The 9,350-nt window shown below is 50.3% G+C and overlaps 1 long non-coding RNA gene across 2 annotated transcripts; it reads left to right on the top strand.

Moving 5' to 3' along the window:
• Positions 1–9,350, top strand: LOC136018250 (uncharacterized). Of its 2 annotated transcripts, none has more exons than XR_010614315.1 (2): positions 1–213; positions 8,205–9,350. It is a non-coding gene; the product is annotated as an uncharacterized LOC136018250 (long non-coding RNA). The 2 variants fall into 2 exon arrangements; XR_010614316.1 differs by lacking the exon at positions 1–213 and adding an exon at positions 6,819–6,976.

Here is a 9,350-nt window from a genome sequence, read left to right as displayed (position 1 = left end):
GCATGAGAATAACAAGGTAGATCCCTTATCTCCTTTGGTGTGTGCTGCTGCCCTTGGGAAAATGGGACCTAGATGGGGTCTGTCCCAGACTGGATGCTCCTGGCCTCCCTGTACCTCACTTGTTACCTCCACATGGAGTCACAATCCTGCCTGGAGCTTGGGATGCTGACAGTCCTGTGGCATGGCTGGGTTAAGGCAAGTCTGTTAAGGCAGGTGAGTGTCTGCTGTGGGATACTGGACCCTCAGTCAGCCCAGTGCTGCCCTGTGCCCGTGCGTGTCTGTCTCTCCTCTATGGCCAGAGGACCCTGCTCTGTGGGGTGAGACCAGGAGAGAGCTGGGTCAGCTGTCTGCAGCCTCAGGCTTGTCCCCAGAGATCCATTTTACCTGCTCTCCTGACCTCTGCTTTTATTCCATCATGCAGGATGGGACTCTGCTTTATTGTTTTCTGAACAGCAGCTCAGGCTAAAGAATGGTGGCAGCACTGTGGTCACCGGAGCTGTCACACAAGAAGGAGTAATTAGTTTTCTCTCTCCAATACAGCTTTATCTTTCCTTCAGCATGTGGTGCTGCTGGAAGTGTTGCAATGTTCCCATCTCCTGTGTGGGGCTCTCCTGGTAGCCTCTCTCCGTGCCTCCTTCTAGCAGCAGCTAGGAAAAAGGCAACAATATATTCTGCTTTGAAAGTACTGATTAATATGCAAACAATTAGGCCTGAAATATTACTTATCCTTGTCACGGGGCTCATATTTGCACTTTTGCCTGAGGATGTGTACAACATGAATGTGGAGCTGAGCAGCTTATGGAAGATTTAACTCTAATTTCTATTCTTGACGCCGAATCATTAATAAGGTTATGCCCATGTTCAGGGCCTCTCCCAGAGCTCTCCTCCTGCTGCAGCAGGGGGTTGGAAACCTGCTGGCAGAGCTTTACTTCAGCTATCGATTGGTGTGCAGCAGGGGTAGTATTTCACCCCGAATGGAAGCAGTCACTGACGATTATCGCGTGGTATTAGCACGTGTCGTTGTGAAATTGGTGTGATTTGAGATGAAATGTGAGCTATAGGCATAGGCAACCACACTGTATTGTATTCTAGCTAACTGCATTATGGTGCACGGGGAATGCCGGGGCTTGGCGAGCTCTTAGTGTTTCTGGTACCACACTGATTAAAAACCCCAGCTCGCTCTTGCTCCCATTGAAATCAGTGGGAGGTCTGTCATTGCCTTCAGTGAGTGCTGGACCGGATCCAGGTTTCACTTCATAGTATGCATTATTCCATAGGATTAAAGAGGCACAGGGAGTGGAATTCCTCTCCCTCGCTGAACCCTGCTGCTTAGATGTCAGCCTCGGAGCTGGCTGGGACACGAGGCACCTGACCTGGTTTCAGTGTCTACCCCAGGGAGCAGATGAGAGGTGTTTTCTCTGCTGTGCCTGCAACAGCCGTGTGAGCAGCTGCAGCAATGCCAAGATAGAACGCTCCCAAAGGTCAGCCAAGGATGTGGTGGTGCTGTGGGGGTGCAGGTTAAATGTGAGGTGCTGGACAACCCACCTTGCACAAGCATACCTGGTACTGGGACAAGGCAGGCAGGGATTCCTGTAAGCGTTGCCTGCACAGTCAAAGCGTTTGGCCCTGCCAGCACACCAGAGCGCCGGTTCACAAATGAGAAAGCCCAAGCACGCCCCAGGAGCCTCAGAGGAGGCCCTGGCTCTGGTCAGGAGTCGGTTGGGGAGGGGTTTTCTCTGGTTCTTGATTTCAAACAGGCATTTGACCTCAAAGCTGTACCAGCTGCTCTGGGGCTGAATTCCCCTTGTGGTGTGGGAGGGCTCCCCAAGGCACCGTGACAGCTGCCAGCATGGATCCCACCACAGCCCTGCCTGTCCCCATCCCTGTCCTCACTGCGTGCCTGGCCCCAGTGGCCAAGCCTTTGGGTGGAGGATGAGTCAGGGCCCCATGCAGGAAGGGCTGTGGAGGGAGGGGGTGGCAGTGACCCCCCCCATTGCTGCTGGGGGACTGAAGCAATCTGTTTATCATGGAAAAATTGCTCTTTGCAGCAATTCAAATGGAAACTTCCCAGAATGAGTGCTGCAGAGCTTTCCTCTTGAATCACCGGCCCCAAAGAGCTGCTTTCTAAGATGATGCCCTTGGTAAAGCCGTCATTGGCCTTGGCCAGGGCTTGGTGGCTCTCTCCCTGCAGCACAGCTGGTCTTGGTCTCTCCTTGGGCCGGTTTCTATCAGAGCATCTCTGCTGGGTTTGGCTGGATGTCAGTGTCTGATGAGCTAAGGCAGGTCCAGGAGTGCAGGAGCCCCTGAAAGCCACAGGTTGGGGCTCAGCTTGGGGGCTGAGCCTGGCTTTTGGTCTGCAGACTACAGCAGGGGCTTTCTTCAGGAGGGATAGGTAAGTGGGCACTAGCAACTGAGGTGTCCCACAAGCCACACACTCGGTTTGGAAGGCTAAAAGGCCAGAGGATGCTGGTTCATCTGTCACCCTACACTGGGTGCTGAAAGGCTCTAGGGGTGACAGGTACCATGCTCGCCTCAACTTAGGGACCACCCCAGGATGGAGGCTCTGACAGCAGCATCCTCTGCCATCTCATGAAGGCCATGTGCCTGTTTTCCCTGCCCGTTGGCTGCCCATCACCCTTTTCCATGGTTTAAATGAGTATCCAAAGGTCATGGAGAACTCAACCTCTGCCCGGCGGCTCACGTAGCTGAATGAATAAGGCGTGAGTTCGTGATGCCTGACTCATCCACTCCTGTGTGCAAACCCACTGGGGGCTTTACATCCAATGCTCACACGACTGCTGCAAAACCTGTGCTGGTGAGAGCACGGAGCACATGCATTGCCCACCATGCTGTGCTTTGCATGAGCCCCTCACCCGGCACATGGGATGCTCCTGGGACAGCTGGGGTGTCCCGGCAGGGCAGTAGGCAGGGCAGTGGGCATGCTGCTTCTGCTGCAAGGCATTTCCAGGCCAGCGTAACCACAAGTGCATGAAAGCTCTGAGTTGTCAGCCTTGCAGATTGGGAAAAGATAACAAAGGAGCCGGGTGTTGCAAGGGGTGGGTGACCATGGAGCTGGGCACCAGCAGGGAGGAAGCACAGGTTATGGTAGCCCCCTGCCACCCTTGGAGCAAAGCTGCCAGGGATTTTTCTGTGTTTATTCCTGTTGTCCTGCAGTGCTCATCCCCATAGCAACCCAGCAGCCTGGCACTGCAGCACCCGGTGACATCCCTGCTCCTCAGACAGGGACTGAGGACCTGTGAGGCCCATGCCATATACCAACACTTCAGTGGGACACACAGTCCCAAGGACAGCTTTCCTGTGCTTCTGAGCAGGGCAAGTTTTCACTGTGTCTCTGCAGCCCTGGAAAAAAAGGAAAGAGCCAAAAAGGATGGCACAGGCATGGGGCTGGCCAGGACCTTGTAGGAGCTTGCACATGGTGAGGGATGGCTACTGGTGGCAGATGCTTGTCCCCAGAGCTGGTGGCAGGGGCTTGTCCTTGGTGTCCACAGCAGGTGACTGTGGCTGGGGCACTCTGATGCAAATGCCATGCCAACAGCCAGCCAGGCACCTGCTCTGGCAAAGCCAGGTCAAGAGTGTGATGAGCACAAGCTCTGGCTGCATCGCACTGGTGAGGCATGAACCACAGGGGGGTTTTCCAGCTGCAGCCAGGCTCCAGCAAACACCCGGGCACCTGAGGTCAGGAGGCATTTGCAACATAAGCTTTTTGAATCCAGGAGCGAGGCAAAGGTGTTTTTAAAGAGAGTGGCAAGACTGAGATCTCTGGGCAGATCCCAAGCCGCTTGGAAGATGAGTAAAAGGATTCCTGGAACAATTACAGCAGCGAGGTGCAGCAGCACCGATGCATCCACCATCAGCAGCACAGCCAGGCACCCTCGGCCAGCTGCTCGTGCTTTCTGTTTAATAAGGCATATTAGGCAATTTCCCATTAAAAACATTTATGGGAATATATAAATATTCACTTATACAGAGCTTGCCTGGCCCTTTGCGCATAGAGTGGTGGAGAGAGTGACTTGAATTATTATAAACCTATCAAGACAGCTTGTGATGGAGCCTGCTGCATGGCAAGGAGATGGATGTCCTGGAGCCCCAGTGGGGATCGACATCCTTCAGGCACCAGGATGGGAGACCTTGCTCAGTGGGATGAAGTGTTCTCTCTGAGCAGGACAAGGCTACCGTGGGATGTCTGCTGCGTCTCCTGGTGCACAGCTGCAGGCAGCATGGGCAGGGTTTTCCCTCGTGTGATTTCCCTGTGCTGGCCGCAGGAAGAGCACGCACAGGCCCGATCTGGATTAAATCAAAGGAATTTTTTTTTCTTCATTTGCTGTCTTACGCACTGACCACCAAACCACATCCTTCGAGCCCGAGCCCGGTACACTGAAACAAAAACTAGGCCATGGCTTTTTGCTCTTGCCTTTCTTTTCTTTCTTCTTCTATCTTTTCCCTTAGTGCATCAGTTGGGTGCAAAGCTGGCACATGCCTCTCCTCCAGCCCCTGCACTCCCCATGGAGCCCAGTGCACCCCTATGGGATGGCCCTTTCCTAGGGCAGCCTGGTGTTTCCCCCACCCCAAAACAAACCACTTTCAGCTCCATGTAAAACCTGGGAACTATCCAGATTATATCCACTGAGCACTGCGTCAGTGGGGAGCAAATATAGAGGAATAATAAGAAATGACATCCTGGCAGATTGTGTTGTCGGGACCTAATAAGTTGCAGTGCAGGGGTTGTACTCGGCTCTCACCCAACTACATTAAGCAGCCGAGTGTTTTACAGTCTGACGCTGCGATCAGAGCAAACCGGAAGGGACCTGTGGGGCAAAGAACCCCCCGTTGCTAGCAGGAGCTGTGGCTGTGGTGTGATGCCGGTCCCTGGGCAGCATGGCCAGAGCAGGGCTTGCATCAGTTGCAATCTGCCTGCATAGGGAAGTTCTCACGTTTACAGAACAGAGAGCAGCTTTATTGTTTTATTTTGCAAACCAAAACCAGCCGGGAGTTTCTGAAGTGTCTGCCATCCCCGCAGAGAGCTGTTTAGTCATGCCTGGTGTGTGTGCATGTGAGACACAGTGTAGGGGAGGGAGTCTCTAGGACTTTGCAAAGATTAAAGATTTATGCTGACCCTTGAATCTGATCCAAGGCTACTAATCTGCCCTGATCCTATCATCTGCTCAGGGTGGATCTATTTCACTTTCCTTTATGGTACTCCTGACTCACTCGACTCCCACTCCAGGCCAGTCAAGTGGGAATGGGAAGCACTACCACATATTTGTTTGGGTTTACATTTAAAGCTCTGGACCTGTAGTGGGTGCAGCTCATAAAGGAAACCAGTGTGGATAAGATATGGCTGAGCTGAATGCTTGGAAACCACTCCCAAACACAAGCTGAAGTGGTTTGAAATCAAGGTGGAGTGATGTACAGAAGGCACAATACTTGGTAGCTACGCCCAACGTGTGAGAAAGGCACTTAAATCCAAGGTGGTAAGGTGGGCAGGGCATCCAGCGTGCTTCTGAGGGAGCCAGCTTATTGTCTTTCAGGGTCTGTAACCTCTCTAGCAGAGAACTGGGTACTGACACCCTCCATCTGCCCACCCATGCTCTCCACTTTGCACCACAGGGCTGTGGGAAGCTGTGCTAGGGGTACTGCTTTCCCCCTGGCACTGCTCCACCTGGGAAAGAGCTTGCTTATGCTCCGTCACCCCATAGTGAAACACTTCTGATGGCTTCTGGGGATTTATACTGAAAAACAAAATACAGACCTGATTTTGTGGAGGGCAGAGTAAATCTCCTCTGCCCTTGTGAAATAAAAAGAAGTGTGGCAGAAAGAGAAATAGGAGCTTTCCATCCCCCCCTCCCCAGCGCTCCTCTGCCTCAGCCACACGTGTCAGACTTGGTCTGGAGGAAGGCTGGGGATGCCAGAGCAGCTTGGCCCGTGTGCCAGCCGGGCCCGGATGGATAACACCCACCAGGGCACTGCCAGCGGTACCAGGGCCACAGGCAGACAAGCAAACAGTATCAGTCTTACGGACCTGGCCCGTGGCTGAACTGACCAGGAGAGGGAGAGCACGGTGTATCCTATTTCAGATCCCCTGGGACATCCTGTTCTCCTGATAGCTGATGATATGTAAATATAGCAAACGCAAAGCAAGGCACTTTCCTACCATGCCTTACTCAGGCTGCATACAGAAAGGGGCTGAAACCTAGCAGCGCAGTTGGGAACACCCATCTGCAACTGTGAAATAGGCATCACGCTTTATTTTTAGTTTAAAATGAAGTTCCTGTTTGTAAGGCCAGAAGGGTTACAGGAAAAAAAAAAAGAATGATGAAGCGGGATCATTTACTGCTATTTTTCTTTACACGTGTCCTTCCTTCCTTCCTCCCTCCTGAGAAATAGGATGTAGCACATCGCTATTCCAGGCTGCAATATTCGCTCACAGGAACTCTGGTTTCTGCTCCCTCCGAAGAGGCCCATTATGCCTTGTGTAACAAAAGACACCAGCCTCCCAACCACACCAATTACCCTTGATTTCTAGTCGCTACATGAAGGCGCTTATCTCATGTAAATGAAACGCTGTCTTCACACTGACTCGCACTTCCTTTCTCTTTCATCAGAGTTTTGGGCTGCCCTGCCAGGCAGGGGTGAAAGGCAGGTCACACAGTGGGACTGGGGAGCCCTCCCCATCTGATCAGCCCAATCCCCCTCCTCCAGGCAGCTGATCAGCCCCAGCAGCCATGGGGCACAGGGAAACAACGGGAAGCATTTGGTCAGGTCAGCCAAATGAGCCTGTTTAACTAGCAAAGCCAAGCCCTAATTAGCCGGGTGGCTAACTCCTTGACCTAGCTCCCAGGCCCTGCATTTCTCCTGCAGGCAGGAGTCACCCAGATGCTATGGAAGGAGAGCCGCAGGGATGCATTTTGGCAGGCACCCACACGTTTTACTCCCTCCCGTGCCCCAGAAGGGAAAGGTAATTGTGAGCTGACAGATGGGAGCCTGTGAGCTGCGGATGGGAATTCCCAGCTGAGGGGTTTCAAGAGCGGTGGGAGCTTTGGCGTATGGATTAGGTTGCTTATATATACTATAGTGTGAAGGAAACAGGCGGGTTTGCTAATTCCCTTGCACTTTAATTTAATAAAGTAGGATTTGTCTGGTGGGAAAGTGTAACAGTGGGATTTAAGCTGTGTGAGTCTCATGACTGGTGCCTAGTGGGGTGGGAAGAAGGGATGCATCGTTTGCATTCTGTCTCTCCTGTGTTCCTGTGTTTTTAAATACTATTTCTGAGTGCCTACAGCTTTGGATGAGCTTTATTTGGGATTAAGTTTATTAAAGGAATCTGTATGCAGATACTCACACTAAATTCTGTAGCCTAGTTTTTGAGAAACCAGTGTCCTATGTCTAGGGAGAACCAAGACAGCTTGGTTTGCAGGTGCCTTATGTCAAGACTCACATAAACTGAAGAAAGATAAAGAGGGGGATGGATGGTGCACAGAGGAAGAAGGGGCAAATTAATATCTAATATAGCCTCTGTAGGGAAATGAGGTCCTTCTGGTTTTAATGAGAAAGTCCCCAATGGAAATTTTAAATCTGGATCTACATCAAATCCTCAAAGTTCAGGAGTTCAGAATGAGGAGTTCGGTCCAGTCCATCACACATCAGAGCTATCTGCAGAATTCACATCCTAACATTTTTTTTCCAGTCATGAATTCTGCCAAAGATGTGTGCTTGGATATGAGGTATCCTTCTTCCTTTTTATCCCTTTTACTAATTTAATTCCCAGACCTAAATCAAATTTTTTCCATCTCAGCCTTCCACAAGCTGGGATGCATTGTTTGCAGTTATGAAACTGTCACAGCTTCCCTATGCCCTATATTGCATATTGAGCTGTTGGAGATGTTTACCTGGCTGCAATAGCAATGACCGAGTGAAGAGGAGGCCTCAAGGTTAGGCAGTGGACTGGTTTATGGTCAAATGCAAAGTTTTCTGATGTGCTAGTGAGCAGCTCATTACATTGCTTGTGTCCTCATTTTCCTCATTATTAAAAGAGGATAAAGTCCAACCAATTATTGGAATATGCACAAATATGCCATTGATGAGGGACCTGACAGATTTTCCGAGGAGCCTTGAAGCAGTGAGGCTCAAAAGCCACATGCTGGGCTCTCCCTTATTTTTATTCTTTGCTGTTTTCTTGGTTGTAGGATAAGAGCTAATCAGAGTGATGCTCTCCAGCAGACTTTTGTGTATGGCACTACAGTAAAATCCTAAATTTTCTTTCCTGCTCATGCATATAGAGCAGGAAGAACTAGGGTGGCTGCAGACTATTTCTGTTTTCAGATGATTTAGCCAAGGAAAAAACATCTGGATGGCTGAAACAATGAACATTTGATAGAAAAAAACCTTGAAGCGCAGCTCTCTGACATGATGGCATATGAGGTGCTCGGCTTCCTGAGATAATCGTGCTCCATGAAATGCCAACAAGGAATGTAACTTCCAAAGGATACAACAAGGGACAACCAGAGCATGCAGAATCCAATCCAAGAGAGACTGCAGAGCAGGCTGGGTGCTTTCTGATGCACTCCCCTGTGTACGTTTCTGATCAAGAAATGGTTTCAGCATCAACATACATAAAGTTCCTTCAATTCAGTTTAGGACCTCTACAAGGTGCAGAGGCAATAAGTCCAGTTTATGGTTGGTGTAACTCAGTGCAGCTCAACTGACTTGGTTCATGTGAGGATGTTTGTACCTGTAGATGTGTTGCTTCTTCCTCCACTAAAGCAAAGATGTCATCTGGGAGTGGGCAGCTTCTCCACACTGATGCTGTAGGACTGCAGCAGAGAGTGATACCTGAGCACTCACAGCTCCTTGGACATCACTTCATAGTATCTGGTCTGCAGCTTGCAAGTGAAACTACAGCTCCTAGCACCTAGGATGTGTACTGACTGGCTGCTTGCTACCTTTGGGCACATCATTTCTTCCATCTCTGCCTCAGCTTCCCTGACTGTACAATGCTTTATGAAGTATGAAGGACTTTGAATTTCATTGATTAAAAATCATTGAATGAGACCATCTTGGCCTTCTAGCTTGATGTATGTTACCCAGCCACTGTGGCTGGGAATAAATATTCCTCTCGTCTCCCATTTCAAAGTGACACTCAGTTCCCAAGATTATCCTCCTCCCTTGTCTATGACAACACTGGGAAAAACACCTCAAGACGTTCCCACTGTGGTGGCTGACACATGGACATCGTGTCGCTGTTTGTGTTAATTTGTGTCTTGTTAACAGTTTATGGCTGATCAAATCCCTTGCGTTGGATTTCTTACATGTAATAAAAGAGATTTACTGGA

This window comes from Lathamus discolor, chromosome 7 (assembly GCF_037157495.1).
Source record: "Lathamus discolor isolate bLatDis1 chromosome 7, bLatDis1.hap1, whole genome shotgun sequence".
NCBI lineage: Eukaryota > Metazoa > Chordata > Aves > Psittaciformes > Psittacidae > Lathamus > Lathamus discolor.
Note: the sequence above shows the minus strand (reverse complement) of the source record. Positions and strands in the feature narration are given on the sequence as shown.